The following is a 23,595-nucleotide window of genomic DNA, read 5'->3' on the forward strand; positions in this document are numbered from 1 at the left end:
TGTGAGGCGGATTCTTTACCACTGAGCCACCAGGAAAGCCCTATAAGGTGATTTTTTTATAAAGGAGAAAGAATTGGCAAGTTATTTGTGTGGTTAAAGTTGAACGCTTAAAGATGAGATCTGCTGCCTGCTTCCACAGTGGGGCACTGGGGACAGTGATGCCATTTCCCTCTTTCCTGGTAGATTTTGGGTCCACTAATGAGTCTGTGGCCTCTGAGAGGACGATAAGAGTCTTGCCATCTTTGCAGGTCCTGCAGGACTGGGCAAGGGGCTCCTGCTCGGTTCATCTGGGCTGCTGGCAGGCGGGAGCCACCTGATAGCCAAAAGCCTTTGGCTGGTAGGGGTCTCGGGACCTTCAATCCTACAAGGATTTGGAGGAAGCCCAGGCATGAATCAGCCCAGTCTGATCTGGGACCCTCATCCTTGGAGTCTCCAGCCTCCTCCTGGGGTGCTCAGCGCTACACTCTGACCAACAGGGTCCCCCTCACCCCACCCATGGTGGACTCCTGCCTGCACATTGTCGGCATCCCCTGAGTGGAATGGGTGGCCAGGGTCCTTTCCCAGAGATGAGACAGGGCTGGTCTCTGCTGCAAACAGCCTCTCTTTCTGCTCATCCCTGCTCACAGGCAATCGTCCCTTGGCATTGCCAGGCACACAGCAGGATCTGAAGAGGAGTCTGGGCTCCTGAGACAGGTCTCACCCCACCCAGGGTCTGTGTGACCCAGGCCCCTTCAGGCCTGCCAGGCTGGCATGCAAGCGCTTGATTTCATTGTCAGGGATACCAAGTCTCTCTGCAGACGTCATTCCTGTCCTTGGGGTGATAAAGGCGCGTCCCGTCTGTCATTCTGCCACTTGCCACGCTCTGATAAGGCTCAGCATCTGCTTGTCCTTGGAGGGCAAGATAAATTTAGATGTGGCGGATTTAGAGCATCAGGTGACCTGTTTGCAGCTGTAGCTCTTAGGAGGGAGAGGGTTGCCTGGCTAGTCCCACAGTTTGCTGGGCATTAGTCTCACCTCTCCACCAAGATCAAGCCAAGGATTTCTCAAAATTGCCAACAACCGTAAGAAGCTGGGAGGAAAGCTTGGAGCAGATGGGTTCAGAAGGAAGCAGTACTGCTCACCACTGGAGTACCAATACCAATACCACTGGAAGGCAAGGGCTGGATCCTCAGTGCCCAGCCTGGCCTTGGGTGCAAGCACAATGCAAGCACCTAGAGGTCCTAGGTGATGGGTTTCATGTTGGGAGATTCTTAGAACAGAGCTTTGATAGGGATTTTATAGATGATCCGAGGTTGTGGTGTCCAAAGGCTGCCCTGCAGGAAGCATGAAAGATCTAAATTAGGCTTCTATCTGATCAGGCTTTCTTTTTGCCTTTTATATTTGGGTTTCTGTGTAAGGTTTTATTCCAGAGTTAAAACCAAGTCTGAAACCCATGGTTCTAAGCCAAGTCTCCCATTTTCCAGGTAAGTAAACTGAGTCCCAGAGAGACAAGTGACTTGATGAGGTCTCTCTGTGACTCACTGTCTTAGTGGGCTCAGGCTGCCAGAGCAAAATGCCACAGATCAGGGGCCTTAAACAACAGAAATTCATTGTCTCACAATTCTGGAAGCTGGAGGTCCAAGATCAAGGTGTCAGCTTCCTTCTGAGCCCATCTGGTGTTGCTTCCTTCTGAGCCCATCTGCTCCAGGCTTTCCTCCTAGCTTCTTATGTTTGTTGGCGATTTCGAGAATTCCTTGGCTTGCAGAAACATCACCCTAACCTCGTCTTCATCTTCACATGGCATTCTTGTGTGTGTGTGTGTGTGTGTGTGTATATTCAAATTTCCCCCTTTTTTTAAGGACATTAGTTATATTGGTGTCATATTGGATTAGGGTTTATCCTAATGACCTCATTTTAACTTGATCACCTCGGTGAATATTATTTTCAAATAAGATCACACTATAAAGGACTAGGGGTGAGGACTCCAACATATCTTCTTTGTCGTTCAGCTGCTAAGTTGTGTCCGACTCTTCGAGACTCCGTGGAGTGCAACATGCCAGGATTCCTTGTCCTTCAGTATCTCCTGGAGTTTGCTCAAACTCATGTCCACTGAGTTGGTGATGCCATCCAACTATCTCAATCCTCTGTCATCCCCTTCTCCTCCTGTCTGCAGTCTTTGTCAGCATCAGAGTCTTTTCCAATGAGTCCGCTCTTCGCATCAGGTGGACAAAGTATTGGAGCTTCAGCTTCAGCATCAGACCTTCCAATGAATATTGAGGGTTTTTTCCCTTTAAGATTGACTGGTTTGACCTCCTGGCACTCTCAAGGGACTCTCAGGAGTCTTCTCCAGCACCACCATGTCTTCTTTAGGGATCACATCCAACTCCTAAGTACCCACCTTCTCATATGGTTTCTGGAGTTCAAGTTCAAGGGACCAGAGGACCCAGGATCTTGCCAAGTCGGAAAGTAGACTCATCCCTCCTTCCTGACCTGGCTCGGGGTTAACCCCTGTAGGCTGAGGCTCACTGCTCCCCCACAGGCCACAGGAATGTCTGTAGGACGATTAACTGCTTTCCAAACCATGCTGCTTGGTGCTTTTATGTTCTCTCTTTTTATTTTTGTTGTTATTGTTCAAGTCATTGTAATTGGTAAATTACTTTGCTAAAAAACATAAGAAAACGCACATGAAGGACCACACATAATTTTGCCACTGGGCTGTAGCCACGCTTAACACTTGCATGTAATCCCTTCTTGCTTTTCCCCCTGTGTACATACCATGGTTTTGTTTATTAATCTTTTTCTTAATATAATTTTAAAAATATTTTCCCATATTTAAAAACCTCCATAAATGTGATTTGTGCTTTTCTATTTGACGCATATTTTTTGAGCGTCAGGCATTGAGGGTATATCAGTGAACCAAACATAAAATTCTGTTCTCAAGGGCTGTCTGGAGGGGTGATTGTCTACACCAGGGGACTGTGGGGAACTAGCCTACTGCCCGGTGCATCCCCACCTGTGTGGTTTATTTATTTCCTTATTTATTATTTCCTTTAAGTTATCTTGAAAATAAGCCCTCTTTCAGTGGCCTCAAATGAATCTGATTTTTTAAAGGCCTTCTATCTATCCCATGGTCTTCCCAGGTGGCTCAGTGGTAAAGAATCTGCCTGCCAATGCAGGAGATGCAGGTTCTATCCCTGGGTTGGGAAGATCCCCTGGAGGAGGAAATCGCAACCCACTCCAGTATTCTTGCCTGGGAAATCCCATGGATAGAGGAGCCTGGTGGGCTACAGTCCGTGGGGTCGCAAAGAGTCGGACATGACTAAGCACACACACACACACACATATCCCATATATGTATTGTAATTTAGGGTGGTTTTTTTTTTTAGCCACCAGGCAGCATTTGGGATCTTAGTTCCCCAATCAGGCTTTAAACCTCTGTCCCCAGCATTGGAAGCACAGAGTCTTTTTTTATTTTTTACTTTATTTATTTTTAATTGGAGGATAACTGCTTGGCAATATTGTGTTGGTTTCTGCCGTACATCAACATGAATCAACCACGGGTATACATATGTCCCCTCCCTCCTGAACCTCCCCTCCACCTCCCACCCCACCCCAGACGTTTAGGTATACATATGTCCCCTCCTTCTTGAACCTCCCTCCCACCTCCCACCCCATCCCACCCCTCTAGGCTGTCACAGAGCACCAGGCTGAGCTCCCTGCACTATACGGCAACTTCCCATTAGCTGTCTATTTTACACATGGTAATGTATATATTTCAAGGCTACTCTCTCAATTCATCTCACCCTCTCCTTTCCCCACTGTGTCCATAAATCTGTTCTCTATGTTTGAATCTCTATTTCTGCCCTGTAAATAGGTTTATCAGTACCATTTTCCTATATTCCATATATGTGTAAGTGTGTTAATATGTGATATATGTGGAAGCACAGTCCTAACCATTGGACTTCCAGGGAAGCCCCTGGGTTTTTTTCTCTCTCATTTTTTGCCATCACAATTAGTGTTCAGATGACCCTCTTTATACTTCATTGTGACATCGCAGTCTCTGGCTCAGAGGTGAGAAAGCCCACGCCGTCTTTCTGAATGCAGACACGTTTAGCTAAACCCGAGTAGACTGCGCTCTGCCCTCTGCCTCCCTCGCTTCCTCTGGAATGTTCCATTTCCAGTTCACGCTTGCATCCACAGATGCCATTCATGTGAAATGTGCCACTGATGGACAAAGCCAGTGAGGTTTGATGAACACCTCCGCTCCGCTTGCCAGCCCCAATTCCCTGCAGTCGCAGGCAGGAGAAGGGTTTTCTGTCTGTTTTAAGGCCTGTTGCTGAAAACAGGGGAAAAACAAGCTGGTTTATGCAGCAACGGGGGCTTCAAAGCAGCCCAAGAGGCCAGCCGACCCGCAGCAGCCTGAGCACGACAGAGTTCTGCCCCATACAGAGACTCTAGGATAACACTGCTGATGGTCTCTGCCCAGACTCTATTTACAGAATTTATTTCCCGAGCTCTGTCTTCAGCAGCCCCTTGGCAGCATCAACCCCAGCATCTGCTTCAGTGCGTTAAACACCCCTTGTTCCGAGTACCCCAGAGCTAGCACCCAAGGGACAGTGAGAAGAAAAAAATGTGGGTGGAGGGATATGTGGGGCCACTATAAACTTTCAAATTAAAAAAAAAAAAGGAACAACATCAAAAAAATGTATCCCCTGAAGAGCTCATGGGAGCCTGAGCTCCTGTTGACTTCTCCCTGTGGCCCCCTCCAGCCAGTACCAGGAAGGAAGATGCAAAATCGAGAAACCTGCAAACTCAGCCCGGCCTTTTGTTCGTTCTTCTTCTTCTTCTTTTTTTTCTGTTTCACAACTGTACTGTCCTTGCATCGTCTTTAAAACTTATTTTTTTAGTTATCTTTTAGTTCTTTTTCTCTTTACAGAAATAAACCCGTTGATGAAATTTCTAAAATGGAATCTAGAAGGAGGAGAATAAAACTTGCTGATGAGATAATCACGGTTAACGTTTCCGTGTGTGGCCCTTTCACAGTTTGCTCTGCTTAGAGAGACAGAATTGAACCAGCTGTCTTTTGTTTCCCTGCCCAGAAGTCAGGTACCATTTTATATGGAAATAAATGGTTGTAGTGTCTCTTGTGGCCTGGGAGGTAGGAGACCCAGGTTCCTGTGCTACTGCCTTGGTTCTGTGGCCTTTTGAAAGTCACTTAACTTCAATTTGCCCGTCTTTTTTTTTTTTTTAATGTGATCATTTGTAAAGTCTTTATGGAATTTGTTACAATATTTCTTCTGTTTTATGTTTTGGCTGCAAGGCATGTGGGATCTTAGCACCCCAACTGGGGATGGAACCCGCACCCCTTTCATAGGAAGGTGAAGTCTTAACCACTGGACTTCTAGGCAAGTCCCAATTTTCCCATCTTTAAAATGGGGATCTGATCATCCTTCCTACCTTACTGGATGATCAAGTGTCCAGTGGAGTTACTAGTAGAAAGTGCTTTATCATGGGCTCTGCAGATTGTTGCTGGTCATTTTCAACATGGTCATGTGACCCTGGGCTTCCCTGGTGGCTTAGATGGTAAAGAATCTGCCTGAAATGCAGGAGAGGTGGGTTGGATCTCTAGGTTGGGAAGATCCCCTGGAGAAGGGAACGGCTATCCACTTAGTATTCTTGCCTGGAGAATCCCATATGCAGAGGAGCCTGGCGGGCTACCGTCCATGGGGTACAAAGAGTCAGACACAACTGAGCGACTAAGGATGCTACCAGCATTGCTGTCACGCCAGCCCCCTCTGCCTGGTGGGCAGAGATGGACACGGAGGTGATATTGCTCCAGGCCTTTGGCTGAGCCCAGCTTGAGACAGAGTGAGATGCTGAGAATGGCTTTGCCAAAAGATGCCGTCATCAGGATTGGGCGTCAGCAACTCTGGGAGTGCCTGCAGCACGGTGCTTATGTCTCAGGCAGGTCAGCTGGGACAAAGCTGTTGAGGGACTGACCCATTTCCATCAATTTGGTGCAGAGACACCAGTGAAGAGCATGAGGCACCAGGGCTGGAGCCAGGCTCTGTTCCTTACTGACTATGACTTTGGGCAAAGTGATGTAACTTCCCTAACCCCCAGTCTCTCTGTCTGGAAAAAGGGGACTAGAAGTTACAGTGATTAACTGGAGACTCACAGTGGGAGGGCTGTGCCCAGGGCCTGGCTCACAGCAAGTGCCCAAGGGCAGCTGCTTCATCCCCTTCCTCTTCATTATCACTGTTGTCAACAGTCCTGTTCAGGTCAGAACTTTGTTTCTTGGTTCCCAGGGTGGTGGTTGCCAAGTCCTGCTGGCTTTAGGTTTATCTGTTCATTCATTCGTTCATTCATCTGCTAAGTCCTTACTCTGTGCCAGGGATCCAGGGAGCTGCCAGGTGGTGGGGAGCTGCTTTCCGGAGTGGCTCCTGGCAGCATGGACTGGGCTGTGTATTTCCTTTATGTAACCTGGATATAACCCTTTTCTCTCGGCCCTCAAAGTCTCTATTTACTTACTCTCAGCAGACTTAGAGGTTCTCATGGTTACCACCTGAAACCCCCCTCCTTAAAGGCCACTTCATCTATCCCTCTGCCTCCAGGCAGGATGGGCCTCAACCAACACAGATGCATGAGTGAAAACCTGTTAACCCACAAATTCCTGATCAGCTTTCACTCTGGGCAAGGTGCAGCCAAGGGCTCCCAACGGGGCTTGTGAGGCCAGCTCCATCCCTTAAGGAGCTGAGCCTAGTCAGGGAGACAGGGCAGAAAGCACACACAAGATGCCGGGTAATGGCCATGAGAATGTGGGCAGCTGTCACAAGTCAGTCCTCAGTACCAAATGCCTAGAGGCTGGGGGGAGAAGGGGGGACAGAGACATCTCTGTGGGACAGGAAGTTTCCAGCTGGAGTCACTGGGAGAAAGGGAAAACTTCTGGGGTCAGCAGGTTCAGCATCGTCAGCATCATCCATCCAGCAAGCGTTTCCTGCACGCTCACCGTGGCCAGGCATCAGGCTGCTTCCCTTACAGACACACGCTCACTGAAGCATTACAAACCCTATGGAACAGGTGTCACTTTTCCCCACCCCTGTTTCATGGATGAAGATGCAGAGATGCAGAGAGATTAGTAAATTGCTCGAAGTTACAGAGCTCTGGAAGAGGCAGAACTCAGATTGAAACCTGGGCCAGAGTCAGGGCCATGTGGACTGTGGCTTCCACCACGCTGGCTGTGGTTTCCCCATGGGAGTGGGACAGCTGGGGGCACATTCGAGAGGTGATGGTGCACTGCTTTGGTGAGCTTTGTGCACAGAAGTCATGAGGGATGAGGTCTAAGAGAAACACCACCCATGCCTCCAAGCTGGAATGTTAGGTCTTCGTCCTGAAGGTAATAGGGAGCCGTAGCATGACAGCCCCTGCCGCCATTCTCAGTGGGAGCAGAGAGCAGAGACAGGCTGTGGATGGAGCAGCCTGGCCTTCCTGGGTGACACGACATTCATTCACTTCCCAAAATATTTATTCTTTACCTACTGTGTGCCAGGGAGAAACGAGACTGTTTCTCAGGCACCCAGCCCAGGACCTGGAATGTCCCAGAAACGGCCGCCTCTTCTGAGGCCAGGACGCCGTGGCTCAGGTGACCCCGCAAAGTCAGGAGAGGCTGGAGCTTCCTCACCTGCCGCTGCAGGCTGGGCACAGGTTTCTCTTTTCGACGCTGAGTCACGGAATGCCTTTTACATCACCTGTGAGTCTCCGAGCCAGCAGCTGTTCCCACTGCCCACCTGTCTCTCCCCCTCCTTTTTGGGGGTGACTTCTGGCTCCCCTGCTGTCTGTCCTCTCTCGTTCCTCCCCCGCTGAGCCTTGTAGAAGGTGGGAGATGGGTGTGAATGTCACACTGGCCGTCTCTCTGCCCGGGGTGTGCCTGCATGAGCGATTGCTTCAGGCACATTCCGGGTGGGGCTTGCAGACCTGAGCCAACTGGGGAGCTCAGAAGGTGGGGGTGTGGGCTGCAGAGGGAACTCTCCAGCCCCACAGCCCTCTGGCCTCTTCCTCTGGCCAGTCAGCCATGCGACCCGTTCTCTTGGGGCTTCTGCCACTCTCTGACCTCGTTGGGCTTTAACGTGAAAGGAGTCATTCTTGGAGTGCTTGCCACTCACCCCAGCCTGCATCCCTCCCACATTCCTGTTCCCTGCAATGGCTGTGCTAGGTAGAAATCTGAGCTCCTGAGATCTGCCCCATTTTCTCCATCTCTTTGCCCCAACTGAGGGGAGCCCAGGCTTGTGCTATCTGTTGCCCTCCAGCTTTCCGGAAGAGTCCACGGGGCTTCCGTGTTGTTGAGGGAATCAGCCTGGCACGTGCGTCTAATCACCAGACCCCGTGCCCCAAAGGTAGGCTACTGGCTGTCCTGTATCCCTCTCAGCTGCTCAGATACCAGGTAGAGTGACTCTGCCCTGGAGACAACACGGGCAGGGGAGGGCAGTTTCTGGGCCTGGGGTTAGAAGGTCCACATTCTGCCAGGTGCCAACTTACCAGCACTGTGCCTTAAGCCAATTGATCACCCACCTCTTCAGGCCTGGGTTTTTGTTTTGTTTTTATGAACAGACTCTATTTTTTAAAACCATTTTGGTCTGGTGGAAATATTGAGCGGGAAGTACAGAGAGTTCCCACAGAGCCTCTGTACAAGCCTAAGTTTTCTCATCTGTCAAATGGGGATGGACCCTCACCTTGTTCTTACTGTGCTTACTGTTCTTACCATCCCCTCGCCCCCATTTTATGGATGACAAGACTGAGGCTGAGAGACAAGGGGCTAGTTCAGGGTCACTGGCTGGGGAGTGTGAGAGCCTAACTCCTAGCCTGGGGGTGTGGAGGTCCAGGCAGGTAGCACGTGGGCACGGGAGGGATGAGCTGAGTGGGACCCTCATAAGACCTCCTGGAGGGTGAAGAGTCTCCCCTGGAGCAGCTCTGATCTCTGCCGCCTGGTTTGCAGCAGGAAGGGAAGAGCGCCTCCCAGCGGCTGCTCAGCTCACGCATCCTTGGGGGACCCTTCGTTCATTTATTTATTCAGTGAGGTTTTTTTTTGCAGGGGTATTTGCAGGGGCTTCTCTAGTTGTGATGAGCGGGCTTAGTTGCTCTGCAGCATATGGGATCTTAATTCCGCGAACAGAGATCAAACCTGTGTCTCCTGCATTGCAAGTCGGGTTCTTAACCCCTGGACCGCTGGGCTCTGTTCAGTGAGTCCTTGAGTGCTGACTAGGTGTGGTGCCAGTGCCGGGAGCTGGAGACCAGAGTTCGAGTCCAATGTTCACCGAAACAAGGTTCATCCTGGAATGTCAAGGCTGGCAGACCTCAGTCCCATGCTAGCTGCACCCCTCCTCTGCAGGTAGGGAAACAGCTACCCCGCCCCCTGCCACCCCAGGGATGACCGGCAAGCTGGAGGCAGGAAGCGAGGAGGGGCCTGGGTCTGCTGGCTCAGTGGCCAGACACCATGGGCCCAGGAGGTGGCTCAGCCTGGAAGGCCCCAGCCATGGCATCTTGTGTGTGGGTGTGGGGGACTGTGGGAGCTGGGAGGTCAATTCTGGACCTGTGGCAACAAGGGACCCGTTCTTGGTTCCTGGCCTTGTCACATCCTGCCAGAGAGGTGAGTAATCACTCGCCGGGCCGGTTGGGTGGCTGCCACACTCAAGGGCAGCCTCCAAATTAGGGAACGGCTTTCTTCTAGGATCCTGACCCTTCCCTAGGGCGCAGGGACAGCTTGGCAAGCAGAGAGGGCAGCCTCACCAGCACCCACGGGTGCAGCCAGGCCATGCCAGGTGGCACTGTCTCTCTCCCATTCTATCCAGCGTCCACCCTTTCCATCTTCCTGAGAGGGGTGCAGAGCAGAACCCCACAAGTGAGCTCATCTTTCACCTACCCCACTCATTGGGCTGCCCCCCGGACAGGGGCCGTATCTCCATTCCCTGTGTCCCAGCGTGGGTCACAGCGCCTGTACCCGGGAGGTGCTTGTTGTGCGTCTGATTAGCCAGGAGTCCTGAGGCCTGGTTTTCGTTTATGCTCCATCACTACCCACCCACCTGCATCTGTCTTTGTTCAAACTGCTGGGAAGCCCAGAGCCAAGTGCTGTGCCGAAAGCATAGCTCTCCTTTGTCAGACGTCCTGCGGGAGCTTGTTTTTTTCTCTCCTCCCTCTTTGCTGGTTGTTTCCTGTTCTTTTTCTTTCACTGAACAATTGAACATATGCTTTTATGGGAAAATGCTGTGGACCCTTTTGGGAAGTGAGCAAGCCATATACACATCAGTCCATTAGAAATAGGAAGGAGAAAGGTCCCCTCTCCACCTGGGAACCAGGTGTGTCTGAGCTCCGCTGCTCCTCCCTGGAGACTGGGCCAATGAGCACCCGCCCTGCGAACTTCGAGGAACGTATGGGCGGAATGTATTTGGACAGGCCAAGGTGCTAGGCAGTGCCAGGCCAGTGCCTGCCCTGGGGCTTTAGAAGATGTGGCCGCTCAGGCCGGAAGATGCCACGTGCTTCTGTAGAATTGGCTGTGGAACAACCAGCCTGGAGGGGGCCAGGGCTTGCCCAACTGGGCACAGCTGGCCAGCTTCCTATTTCGAAGAAGCTGGCTGAGAGGTTGGCCAATCGGGCCATCGGAAATTGCCCTAAGGGGAAGGAGACATCCTAAGTTATAGCACTGGATGTGGGCCAGCTTCTTGTGTTACTCTGCGTTGCTCTCCCTCCCTGGTAAAAAGGTGCAAGGACTGGGCATCCACAAGACGGTGACATTGTCCAAAAAAGGAGAGAGCTCGGCTGAGAGGTATAAATAGGAGCTTGGGCGGCGGGGTTGGGGGTGGGTGGCCAGATGACAGGGTTTCCTTGCTCACAGCGCCACAGGAGGACTGCTTTTGAGGTCCCAGCGGCCAACTGGAGACCCTTTTTGAGATGTTGGCAAGATGAGAGTTGAATAATCTCTTATCATCCTGCACTCTCTTCCCCTCGCTGCACCCCAGCCATCCTTAGAGAGAGTTGGGGAGAACGAGCTCTAAGTGGAGCAGTTAAACCTGGCCTGTCTGCTGCGTTCTGCAGGAAAGAGCCTGTCTGTGGCTTGAGACCAGAGGGGGAGGGCAGGCTGGACGGTGCTGGTGGACAGTGCTGGAAGGAGTTAGAGGTGGGGGCGTGGTGGGGGTGGAGTCAATGGGGCTGGACCAGCAGCTGGCCAAACCTGGTCCTTGGTGGGCTTCAGTGGTACAGAGGTGCAGGCAGAAGGCAGGACAGCAGCTCAAGGTAGCGGCGTGGCTTTGGGAGGTGGACCGAGGTGATGCTATGACTCTATTTCCAGTAGTTCCAGAAGGAAAGCAGTATCTTTAATGCCATACAGGACTCCGTTCTTTGCTCTTCTGTTTACTCACTGGGTGGTCTCAGGCAAGCCTCTCACCTTCAGGAAGGAGTTCCTTACTCGGACCGTGGGGTAAATGCGGGACACCTCCTGGGGTCTGCTCAGTTGCTCAGTCGTGTCCGACTCTCTGTGGCCCCATGGACTGTAGCCCGCCAGGCTCCTCTGCCTGTGGAATTTCCCAGGCAAGAATACTGGAGTGGGTTGCCATTTCCTACCCCAGGGGATCTTCCCGAGCCAGGGATCAAACCCCAGTCTCTTGGCGTCTCTTACATTGGCACATGGATTCTTGACCACCAGCGCCAGCTGGGAGGCCACACTGCAGAGCATCATAAGACATGAGTAGGGAGACCCTGTACTGGGCGCAGCACCTGCTGGTGTGGAACAGTTCTCTCCGGGGCCAAGATGGTCCCTGGGGATGGGAGTCGGGTCTGTCTGTCTGCAGCCCTGGTGACAGGCTTCCTGGAGTCATTGGCCAGCAGCCAACTTCTTTTTCCAGTTGGGCCTGATGGTGAAAGTCAGCTCTTCTGTCCGGCACTAATTCGGCTGCGGACACCACCTAGTCCTCCGAGGTCCAGGGATTCTTCTGACCCTCCAAACTGCCACATGCCTTTGACTGTATCTCTGAACACGCCTGTCTTCACTCCCCAGGGAGGTCGTGGGCTACTGCTCAGCGTGCAAAGCTCTTTTCACACTCTCCAAATTCATGTAATCTTCTAGCGATCTTACGGGTGAGTGGTATTTCCAGTCTCCTCTGAAAGACCCGGCTCCTAGAAGTTACCTCCATTGCCCAGCAAGGCCTGACCCATGGTGGCTCATGGCTGCTTCTTGGGGCTTAACTGTGGCTGTGCCATGCAGCTTGCCCCAGGGTGGGGTGAGGACACTGTGTGGATGGGCCTGGATGGTCAAGCCCATTCCTCCTGGTTAAGCTTTCCGCCAGTGGCAGCCACCTCTTTAATGAGAACCCTACAGCTCTGCTAAAGAATCTGCCTGCAATGCAGGAGACTCAGGTTCAGTCCCTGGGTTGGGAAGGTCTCCTGGAGAAGGGAATGGCTATCCATTCCAGTATTCTTGCCTGGAGAATTCCATGGACAGAGGAGTCTGGTGGGCTGCGGTCCATGGGATTGCAAAGAGTTGGACACAACTGAGTGACTTACACGTAACTCCAACTCCAGCGCCTTCTGCATTTAGGTCTTGGGCTCTGGGATCCCAACCTGCCTGCTGCCTACACCTGTCTCATTTTTTCGGTAAGCCATTTGGCCTCGGGAAGGTGAGGTGGTGGGAGAAGTGTTACCTTCCAGTCTGAGTTGGCATGAACTGGCCAACTAAAACATTTCCGTATGCCAAAAATCATTTTACTTGGTTACTTCGTAACAGGCCAAGTGCACGATTTTCCATCAAAACGTTTCCATCGTTCAAAAAGTGTGTCTGACACAGAAGCTGATTCCTGCTGCATCCTTTTGACAGCTCACATTTTACTTGGGATCCAGTGTTTTTCAGAATGTCACCACCTCTTGCTTTACGTAAGGACCAAACTCCCCGATGGAAATATTTTGCAAGATTGTTTTTTCACCGTCAAGGTGGCACAACACTCCTGCAGAAGGTTTTCTTTGTCTGGCTCAGAGAAGAATCCTTTTTCTGTAGAATTCCTGCCACGTTTCACTGGCCAGGATGGGTCTTGCCAGGGCGCCTTGAAGTGGATCATGTCCCATTACAGCCAAAGCTGTTTAAGGTTCATGGAAATGTTTGTGGAAACAATTGCAGACTCCTCTGCTGGCAGCTGACTCCTTTTGTGTAATTTTTGATAGAACATGCACCCAGCACAGCAGAAGAATTTGGCTGGCCCTCGGAATGTGCTGGAATGGAATTTGGCTGTGCTGTCTGTCCAGGTCTCTGATATGGCTGTGAGAGAATGTTCGCTTGCTCATTAAGCAAATATTCAATATTCATAGAGTTCTCTCTATGTCCCAGATTCTGGGCTAATCAGAGATAAGTGCTACTCGGGCCCCATCCTCAAGGAGCCTGGTTGATGGGGAATAGAAGACACAGGTGTGTTCCATTCCTAAGTACTTCGGAACCATGTTAGGAAGGGCGGCAGGCACATTATTTAGGTGTGAGGTGACTTCAGGTGACATACAAGTGAACTGGGTTATGCATTTAATTTAATGTATGTCATTCCAGAAAAAAGTAACTCCAACAGTAATTTCCCATATGTTATTGCTTAGGGATAAAAAGTTGAAGAAAGGTAGGAGGGAGAGTCAATTAAAACACAAGTTAAAGGGATTTCCTTGGTGGTCTAGTGGTTAAAACTCCACGCTCCCGATGCAGGGAGCATGGGTCCAATCCCTGGTGAGGGAACTAAGGTCCCACATGCCTCATAGCATGGCCAAAACAACAACAAACCCAAGTTAAAGAAAAATATCCAGTACATATTATAATAGTGGTAACTATTATAGGAGGTAGATTATGGTAAAGATTATCATTAAAAAATTCTTGACAGTGACTCACAAACGACTGATGTCTAGAAAAGTTCAGTGCAGGTTCATTGCATGCTGATGGGATGCCAAGGGCTTTACTTGGACCATCATGCAAGCTTCAGGAAGCTGTGGGAGATGGTAGTGTTACCATCCCAACTGAGAGCTGATGAAACTGAGGCTTAGAGAGGGGAGATGATTTGCCCAAGGTCATATGACTAGTAAGTGGAAGAACCTGAATTTGAACCCTGGTCTGTCTGACTCTGGATCATGAACTCTTCACCGCTATGCTATGACAAAGTACTGCAGTTGGTCAAATAAAGAAGTAATTATTTCTTCCTAGAGTACAATCCAAGAAAATTTCCTAGAGGAGGAGGCCTTGACTGAGGGGTCATAATAGCAAAGGAAGTTTGAGTGGTAACACAGAGTATCCCACAGATCAGATACTTATGATTATTGGTTGGATTTGAACAACATATTTTTTCGTTGTATAAATAATGTCTTAAGGTTTAGGCTATGGATTGGCTCTTGTGTCCCATTAGGGACACAGCCCCCTTCTATCTCTCTGCTCTGCCAATATCTCATGGTCCAAGGTGGCTGATGCAGCTCCAGCCATCACATTCTTATTCCAGGTGGTAGAAAAAAGAAAAGAAGATAAAGGGTAAATGTGTTGTTGTTGTTAAGTTGCTAAGTCATGTCTGACTGTTTGTGACCCCCATGGACTGCAACCAGGCTTCCCTGTCCTTCACTTTCTCCTGGAGTTTGCTCAAAATCATGTACATTGGGTAGGTGATGCCATCCAACCATCTCATCCTCTGATGCTCCCTTTTCCTCCTGCCCTCCATCTTTCCCAGCATCAGCGTCTTTTCCAATAAGTCAGCTCTTTGCATCTGGAGAAGGAAATGGCAACCCACTCCAGTACTCTTGCCTGGAAAATTCCATGGACAGAGGAGCTTTGTAGGCTACAGTCCATGGGGTGGCAAAGAGTCGGACACGACTGAGCCACTTCACTTCTTCTTTTGCCTCAGGTAGCCAAAGTATTGGAACTTCAGCTTCAGCATCAGTCCTTCCGATGAACATTCAGGGTTGATTTCCTTTAGGATTGACTAGTTTGATCTTCTTGCATTCCACAAGACTCTCAAGAGTCTTCTACAGCACCACAATTGGAAAGCATCAATTATTTGGTGATCAGCCTTCTTTATGGTCCAACTCTCACATCTGTACGTGACTCCTGGAAAAAAACACACAGCTTTGACCATATGGACCTTTGTCAGCAAAGTAATGTCTCTGCTTTTTAATATGCTGTCTAGGTTTGCCATAGATTTCCTTTCAAGGAGCAAGTGTCTTTTAATTTTATGGCTGCACTTGCCATTTTCAATGATTTTGGAGCCCAAGAAAATAAAATCTGTCACTGTTTCCACTTTTCCCCCTTCTATTTGCCATGAAGTGGTGGGACCAGATGCCAAGATCTTAGTTTTTTGAATGTTGTGTTTTAAGCCAGTTTTTTTTTTTTTTTTCAGTCTCCTCTTTCATTCTCATCAAGAGGCTCTTTAGTTTCTCTTCTCTTTCTGCCTTTAGAGTGGTATCATCTGCATATCTCAGGTTGTTGATGTTTCTCCCGGCAATCTTGATTCCAGCTTGTGATTCATCCAGCCCGGCATTTCACATGATGTACCTTGCATATAAGTTAAATAAGCAGGGTGACAATATACATCCTTGACATAATCGTTTCCCAATTTTGAACTAGTTAATTGTTCCATATCCAGTTCTAACTGTTGTTTCTTGACCTGCATGCAGGTTTCTCAGAAGACAGAGAAGGTGGTAGGTATTCCCATCTCTTTATGAATTTTCCAGTTTGTTGTGATATGCACAAAGGCTTTAGCGTAGTCAATGTTTTCTCAATGAGCCATCCACCTTGAAGGAGCTTTTCCAGAAGGTGAATCTAACCTAGCTTTTCTTCATCTTGTTATCCAGCCCTCGTTACAGGAGAGGCTGCCTACTGTGCGCTTGGTGTATGTGCCTGGAAAGCAAAAGTCCTGTCCTCAGGGTGCTTCTGGTAGAGGGAGCTGCTTCCAGGTGAAGCTGTGCAGGAGACAGCAATAAAGTGGAGAGGAAAAAGCCTCCTCTGAACTGGGACCTGCTTCTGGAGTGACCTCAGTAAGCTTGGTCTGCTTTGCACTGTTCCGCATATTTGTTTGGTGTGTAATTGGAGTGTAGACTCGCAGCAATTAGGCTACCCCAGGCAGCTCCCTGCTCACCATCCCATCCGCCCTTCTGAGAAGACAAGAGTCATCGAGTACAAAACAAACCAGCCTTCCAACCTTCCACCCTCAATGCAGTGAGAGCAGGCGCTGCGGAGCTAGCTCTTCACTGCATCCGGGAGCTGATCTCCGGTTTAGCTGGTCTCTCATTTAGAGCCCTGCGTGGGGTGCAGAGCCCCCAGGTGGATGTGGGGTTCTGCACAGCTCGCCGGAAACTGCACACTCTTTGGTCACCATCCTCGCTCTTGCCCTCTGGCACCTGCAGGTGAGCACAAGTGTGGAGTTTGCTTTGCACTTCTCACCTCTCAGCTCTTGGAGGTGCATGCCAGCTAGTTGCCAGGAATGTCAAGTTTGGAGAGTTCTTTAATATCAGTGATGCAGAAGTTGTCCTGGGGCCCCACTCACAGAAGATCATTCCTTGTTTGGTGGAAGCCCCCTCTGCTGAGATTTGGGTTCTTTGGGGGTCTGAAATGCTCCCCTTATACTTTGGGGGGAATTTTCACTTTTTGTCAGATCGTGGTTAGAATGTTAGAGCTAAGATGAGCGCAAGAAGTGGGGTTGGCCCCCATGTCTCCGTTTGATCAGGAGACTGATGCAGCCAATGTGAGGCAGAGCTGGGGAGAGCAAGATTCTGCGCTCGAATGCTGAGTCTTTGTTCTGTAATTACCTCCAAGCAAAGAGTATTATAGAGAAGCTGGAGAGCTGCTTTCATATGGCGTTAGAAATCAAACTGCTATTAATATGCTAATTACAATGGCTTGCTATTTACCATTTAGGCAAGTCCTGGAGTGCTTCTCCTTGGCAACCCTGTCAGACATTCTGTTCTTGAAATAGAAAGTCCATATTACTTTTTAATGAAAGCTCTAAATCCAGGCTTTCCCTATGCTCAGCCAGCCCTTTTTTCTTGGATTTAGTAGATCCAGCCCTGGCTTCCCGAAATGCAGGCTGGGTGGGGTTGGGTGAGCAGGAATTGACGCAGTTTGGAAAGCAGGCAACTCCTGGGAGATGTCACGTCGATGGATGCTGAAGTCCACGGGTCCTAGGCCAATGTCATCATATATCCATCATACATCCAGGCGTTTTTAGCCGTGGCATCGCTCAGTCTTAAACCAGTTCTAGTGTCTTTATTTTTAGATTGGATGATGCAGGTACCGTTTGGGAATGTCTTTTTCTCCCCACGTCACTTTTGTCCTGGAAGTACCTGGTTTACAAGGAAAACAAAATGGCAGCCACTCAAGCCCAGGGCAATATAAATGTTTGTTTAGGAAACAGTGGGGGCTGAGTCCCTTATTTGCTTTGAGGGTGGATCTCAGGGAATCCACACCCCTTAGCTTTCTGAGGAACTGGGCGGGGCAGGAGCCCTCTCTGAACTGGGTGCTTTCGTTTAGTGGCAAATGGGAGAGTGAGACTTGGTTCCAATGAGGGATCAAAGGTACCCTGATGAAGGGCACAGGACTTTTCTGAAGAGTGGCTGTAGGTTCTAGAAGAGTAACAATATGTTAGTTAATGTGTTATCGGTTCGGTTCAGCACACCTGGCTTCCCTGTCCTTCATCAGCTCCTGGAGCTTGCTCAAACTCATGTCCATTGAGTCAATGAAGCCATCCAACCATCTCATCCTCTGTTGTCCCCTTCTCCTCCTGCCTTCAGTCTTTCCCAGCATCAGAGTCTTTTCAAATGAGTCAGTTCTTTGCATCAGGTGGCAAAAGTATTGGAGTTTCAGCTTCAGCATCAGTCCTTCCAATGAACACCCAGGACTCATCTCCTTTAGGATGGACTGGTTGGATCTCCTTGCAGTCCAAGGGACTCCCAACAGTCTTCTCCAACACCACAGTTCAAAAGCATCAATTCTTCAGTTATAAACCTAACAAATATTTAAGCACTTACTGCACTAGATCTAAATACCTTGGGGAATGTTCCGGTTAGCACGGCTGAGTCTTGTAGTGACATAGAACAACCATTTACTCTGCTCTCAGATTCTGTGGGTCTGGAATTCAAAGAGGGGTAAAGCAGGCTTATTTCTTCCCCATGTTGTTCGAGGCCTCAGTGTAGGGCTTGGAGCTTGGATGACTGATGTACTTCCATGTCTGGCAGTTGATGCTGGCTGTCGGCGGGTCCTCTGTTCCTCTCCATGTATCTTTACCATGTGGCCTGGATTTTCTCACCACACGGTGGTCCCAGCTCTATGGGACGAAGAGCCAGCAAGAGTAGATGCTGTGTTCAGACTGAAAAGGACCTCAAAAATAGTAAACTCTGGGGACTTCCCTGGTGGCGCCATGGATAACAGTCCACCTGCCCATGCAGGGGACATGGGTTCATTCCCTGACCCAAGAGGATGCCACATGCCGCAGAGCGTGAAGCCACTGAACCCGTGCTCCAGAGCCTGCACAGCACCACTGCTGAGCCCACGTGCTGCAACTACTGGAGCCCGAGGGCCTAGAGCCTGTGCTCTGCGACACGAGCAACCACCACACTGAGAAGCCTGTGCACCGCAGTGAAGATGCCCCCACTTGCTACAACTAGAGAAGACTGAGTGAAGCAACGAAAACCCAGTGCACCCAAAAAAACACAAAATTTTAAAAAAATCTATAGTTGCGCAAAATCATCTAACAGAAATTTACTTTAAAAAAATAGTAAATTCTATCAGGCAGGGTATGATGTTAGAATCAGCTTAGACAAAACAGAAATTCTCAGCATGCAGCACGCGTGTGGGTGTGTGTGCAGACGTGCTAAGTCGCTTCAGCCATGTCTGACTCTCTGCGACCCTATGGCTGTAGCCCGCCAGGTTCCTTTGTCCATGGGATTCTCCAGGCGAGAGTACCAAAGTGGGTTGCCATCCCCTTCTCCAGGGGATCTTCCCCACACAGGGATCAAGCTCGTGTCTCCTGCATTGGCAGGCGGATTCTTTACCACCTGGGAAGCCCCCTCAGATTGCAGAGGGCAACTCAGAAAGGACATAATGACCATTTCTTTGCCCACACACCCTGTTCCTCAGTTAGATGGAAAGTCAGTGGTCCATCAGGGAGCCTAGAGCAGAGGCTAAAATCAGAATCACCTTGGAGGTTTAGGAAATAAATAGTTCCAAAGCTTTGCAGAATCCGTCTCTGATCCCAGAATTTTGTATTTTTAAAAAAGTTCTCCAGGGCACACAGTCATGTTAGACAATATCTAGTCCAAAATGGTCCTGCTGAGGATGACTTCTGCCCTATAGAGACCGTGTTAGGGCTGCAAGGCTGAGCTCTGGGTCTCAGCTATGCCAGTACCTGCCCCCAGCTCTTCCACTGCTCGCTGCTCTGTTCTCTCCACCACTGTCAGTGCTCAGGTTTCAGACGCTGAGCCCTGAACGTTGGACCGTGTTCATGGCTCTCACGTCGTCTTAATTTCTAGGGTCCTGTCTGATTTCCGAGGTTGAACTAGCCAGAGCCCTGTGTACCTACCTTCCTGATGCCCTGCAGATCAGCCCCTTATCCATGCATGGATTTCTTCTCCTGGCATTGTCTGAATTCAGCTTCAGGCAGCCTGTGGGCTTCTCTGGCTCCTCCTTTCTTCTTTGACCCCAGGCTTATTTCCATTTGTGTCTCAGGACCATCCAGAGAGAAGAACCAAGAACAAAGAAAAATATCAAAAGTTAAAAAACAACAGTGACTTCCCTGGTGATCCAGTGGCTAAGACTCCATGTTCCCAATGCCGGGAGCCCAGGTTCGATCTCTGGTCAGGGAGTTAAGATCCCACATCACAAAACTAAGCCCGCATACTGCAAAGACCCAGCACAGCCAAAAGAAAATATATAAATAAAACAAAGTAAAACCACACCCCCTGTATGCTTTAGCATCCAGCAGACCCAGCCCAGCCACAACTGGTCCCCTTTCTCACAAGTTTCAACACTGTTTATGGGAGGATTTGTCTTCTCACAATTGACAAAAAGAGAAAGGCTTTGCTTGACCGAAACTTGTTCTGCCAGTTCCCCTCTTTGCAGTGTACCAGCCCTGGGCTCTCTCATGGTACCTCTATGGCCCCATCCAAGAAGACCCAGCCCAGGGGAGGGAGCATCCATGCCTGCTGAGGAACAGCTTGTGGGTGAGGCTAGGCCAGGGGAGGAGACATTCTATGCAACTATTGAGGTGTGAGAGGGGCGGAACAGAGCCTGGAGCCCAGCGGGAGTGAGCGATGTGAAATGCCTTGCCCTGTCTAAGGCAACGAAAGTGATCTATGAGTGATTTTAAATGACAGAGTAGGGCTGGGTAAGGAATAGTGATTTCACCATTAAAAAAATAAATTGATTGATTTAATTTGGCTGCTTTGGGTGCTAGCAGTGGCATATGGGATCCTCGTTGGCTCACGCGGGATCTTTCGTTGCCCTGGGGTTTAGTTGCCCTGCAGCATGTGGGATCTTAGTTCCCAGTGGTTGTTTTTCAGTCACTAAGTCATGTCCGACTCTGTGACCCCATGGACTGCAGCACATCAGGCTTCCCTGTCCTTCACGGTCTCCCAGAATTTGCTCAGACTCATGTCCACTGAGTTGGTGATGCCATCCAACCATCTCATCCTCTGTCACCCCCTTCTCCTTTTGCCTTCAATCTTCCCCAGCATCAGGGTCTTTTCCAGTGAGTTGGCTCTTCACATCAGTTAGCCAAAGTATTGAAGCTTCAGCTTCAGCATCAGTCCTTCCAATGAATATAAAGGGTTGATTTCCTTTAGGATGGACTGGTTTTATCTCCTTGCTGTCCAAGTGACTCTCAAGCGTCTTCTCCAGCACCACAATTGGAAAACATCAATTCTTCGGCTCTCAGCCTTCTTTATGGGCCAACTCTCACATCCATACATGACTACTGGATATTCTTGGACCAGGGGTCAAACCTGCGTCCTCTGCATTGCAAGGTGGCTTCTTAACCACTGGGACACCAGGGAAGCCCCTGATTTCACCATTTTGTCCATAAATGCAGGGGAAGCTTGTTTATGCTCCAAAGAGCATAGTCACATTTTACAGTGACAAATGGGTGGGCTGTGGCCTTTGCTCGCTCTGGGTGCCTTCCCAGGAGCCCAGCTGGGGACCATCTCAGCACAACAACGAGGCGCCTGCAGAGAGACCTGTGTGCAGTCTGCTGATTGGTCCCCTGGGAGATAGAGGCTGGGCGACTCTTGGGAACGTCCCACTGTGCCAGCTGGTGTTTGAGGTCAGAGAGATGTTTGGAAAGGCCAAGACTACAGACGGGGAATGGTGGGAAATGTTCCATTCTGGTGCACACCTTGACCGCCGCCTCCTGGACTCCTGCCCCTTGTTGCGGGGGAAGGATTAGAGTCTGGATTGATGTTGGCTTGGCTGCCCTCCAGAGACCTGCGTCCCCATGTGCCATGGAAGTTCTGAGGCTCATTCAAGGGTAGCAATCCCAGTGCAAACACAGCCTGCCCCCACCCTGCTGGCCCCCTTCATTTACTGCTCTGCAGGCATTTTTTCCCACGTTCTCCCCACCTCTCACCCCCCTGCAGCCCTCTTGGCCCTGAGGTAACCCCTGCTCCTCCGTTATGAAACAGGCCATCTCCGTGGTCAGGAACCACACCATCAGCAGGCAGATGGGTAGGTGGGGTGGGGCACACTGCTTAACCTGGCAGCCTGGGTCCCACGGGAACTGGATTTTGGACAAGGTGTGGAGGCAGCCCCCTGAACGCTTGGGCAGAGTCTGCTGAGCAGATTCTGGTCCTCTTGGGGTGGCTACATCAGTCACACCCCTCAGGGTGAGGCTTCAGTGTGGAAAGTATGTGAGCCTTGGACGATGCCATGCACAGCCTGGGATGGCTTGGCCTCTTCTTTTCAAGGCTCCAGCTGATTTCCCTATCGTGTGGAGGCGAGGGAGCAAAGGGCCAGCTTGTCCCAGATCCTGGAGCACCAGTGAGTGTCCCTGGGCTAGGGGTGTGGCGAGGGCTGGGAGGCAGCCTTCTGGGGTGGCTGCCCAGTGGGCATGGCTGGCCTTGGCCCGGATGCCGCGCCCACGTTAGCATCTGGCTGTCACTCCCACGAGCAGCAGGATCCGCGTCCCCATTGCTCTGCTGAGACAGCTGGTTAATGGTACTGACGTAGCTGCAAGTAGATACTCTGCTGACAGTAGCTGCTCTAATCATGTGACTTGCCTGGGGCCACCCAGGTGATGAATGGTGGGGCCAGGATTGAACTTGTGTGCATCTCCCATGCCAGCCCGGCTCTTCCTACCCTTCTCCTGATTTGAACCCAAGGTCTTCTTCTGGCCTCTTAGTGAGGCAGGCAGGGCAGAGAGAGCTAGTACCCCACTTTACAGGCCAGGAGACTGAGGCTAAGTGACTGAACTGGGAATGGGCAGAACTGAACTTCAAACCTCGCTCTTTTGTTCGTACACCCTGTCCTAGACTGCTCAGGCTATCGTAACAAAATACCACTGAGTGCCATGACAGAATGAGGCAGAGTGGCTGAAACAACAGAAACATATTTCCTCACCTTTCTGGAGGCTGGCAGTCTGAGGGCAGTGTACTGACTGAGTTGATTTCTGGTGCGGGCTCTCTTCCTGGCTTGTGGAAGGCTGCCTTCTCACTCTGTCCTCACCTGGCCATTCCTCTGTGCACACACACACAGAACAACCTCTGTGTCTCTTCATCTTCTGAGGACGCCAGTCCTTGGGTTAGGGCCTTACCCTGGCGACTACATTTAGCCTTGATTATCCTCCTGAATGCCCTATCTCCATACGGTCACATTGAAGTTTCGGGCTTCCATGGAGGAATTTAGGGGATGTTCACAGTTCAGTCTATAATGTACCCTGAGCCCCTTCTACTCTTTGGGGGCCCCTAGATGACACCAGGAAATGTCTGCTGCTGCTCATCAAAGGAGTCATTTGGAGTGATTGTGCAGGAGCCTAGAGATAGGACTGGGGCAATCTGAGAAGGCTTCCTGGAGGAGGTGTGTGTGTCTCTGGGTGTGTATTTGTGTGTGCATACACTGGGCTTGTGAAGCTTACCCACTTGGGAGTCTGGCTTATTTCAGGGCAATCCCACATGTAGTCCAGTGATATGATGAGGGTGGCTATTTTCCAGGAGCCAAGAATGTGGTGAGAGGGGACCATCTGGTCCTCGCCTGGCCCCAGGGAGGCAGCTGTACCTTGATACAGTCTGTCAGGTAGCACTTCCAAGTCTTTAATGTGGAAGGGGATGGAATTCCAGCTGGGCCAAGATGGTCAAAGGAGGGCAGAAGTGGAACTGAGAAACGGAGCCCTCCTTCAACAGCAAGAGACATCTGCAGAGCGGCCTCTTCATGTGGCAGCCAGCACCCCAGGGCTGCCATGGCCCTGGCTGCTGTGGCCCCTACAGGGAGCCCCTGCTATAAATTCTCTCGCCTTCCTCACCCAGTGTCTGTCCCCACTTTTCAGACTCAGGCCAGATGTGGCTGGTGAAGGGAATCCCGTATTGCCAGGTTTAGAAATGTTAACTTCCTGCCGTGTCTGTGTTTCTGAAATGAGGGTGGAGCTCCCA

The 23,595-nt window shown here is 50.3% G+C and overlaps 1 protein-coding gene across 1 annotated transcript in view; it reads left to right on the forward strand.

Moving 5' to 3' along the window:
• Positions 1-23,595, forward strand: part of GRK5 (G protein-coupled receptor kinase 5) — a 228,061-nt gene that overhangs the window by 112,196 nt on the left and 92,270 nt on the right. The gene's annotated exons all lie outside the window — the stretch shown is intronic.

This window comes from Bos taurus, chromosome 26 (assembly GCF_002263795.3).
Source record: "Bos taurus isolate L1 Dominette 01449 registration number 42190680 breed Hereford chromosome 26, ARS-UCD2.0, whole genome shotgun sequence".
Classification (NCBI taxonomy): domain Eukaryota; kingdom Metazoa; phylum Chordata; class Mammalia; order Artiodactyla; family Bovidae; genus Bos; species Bos taurus.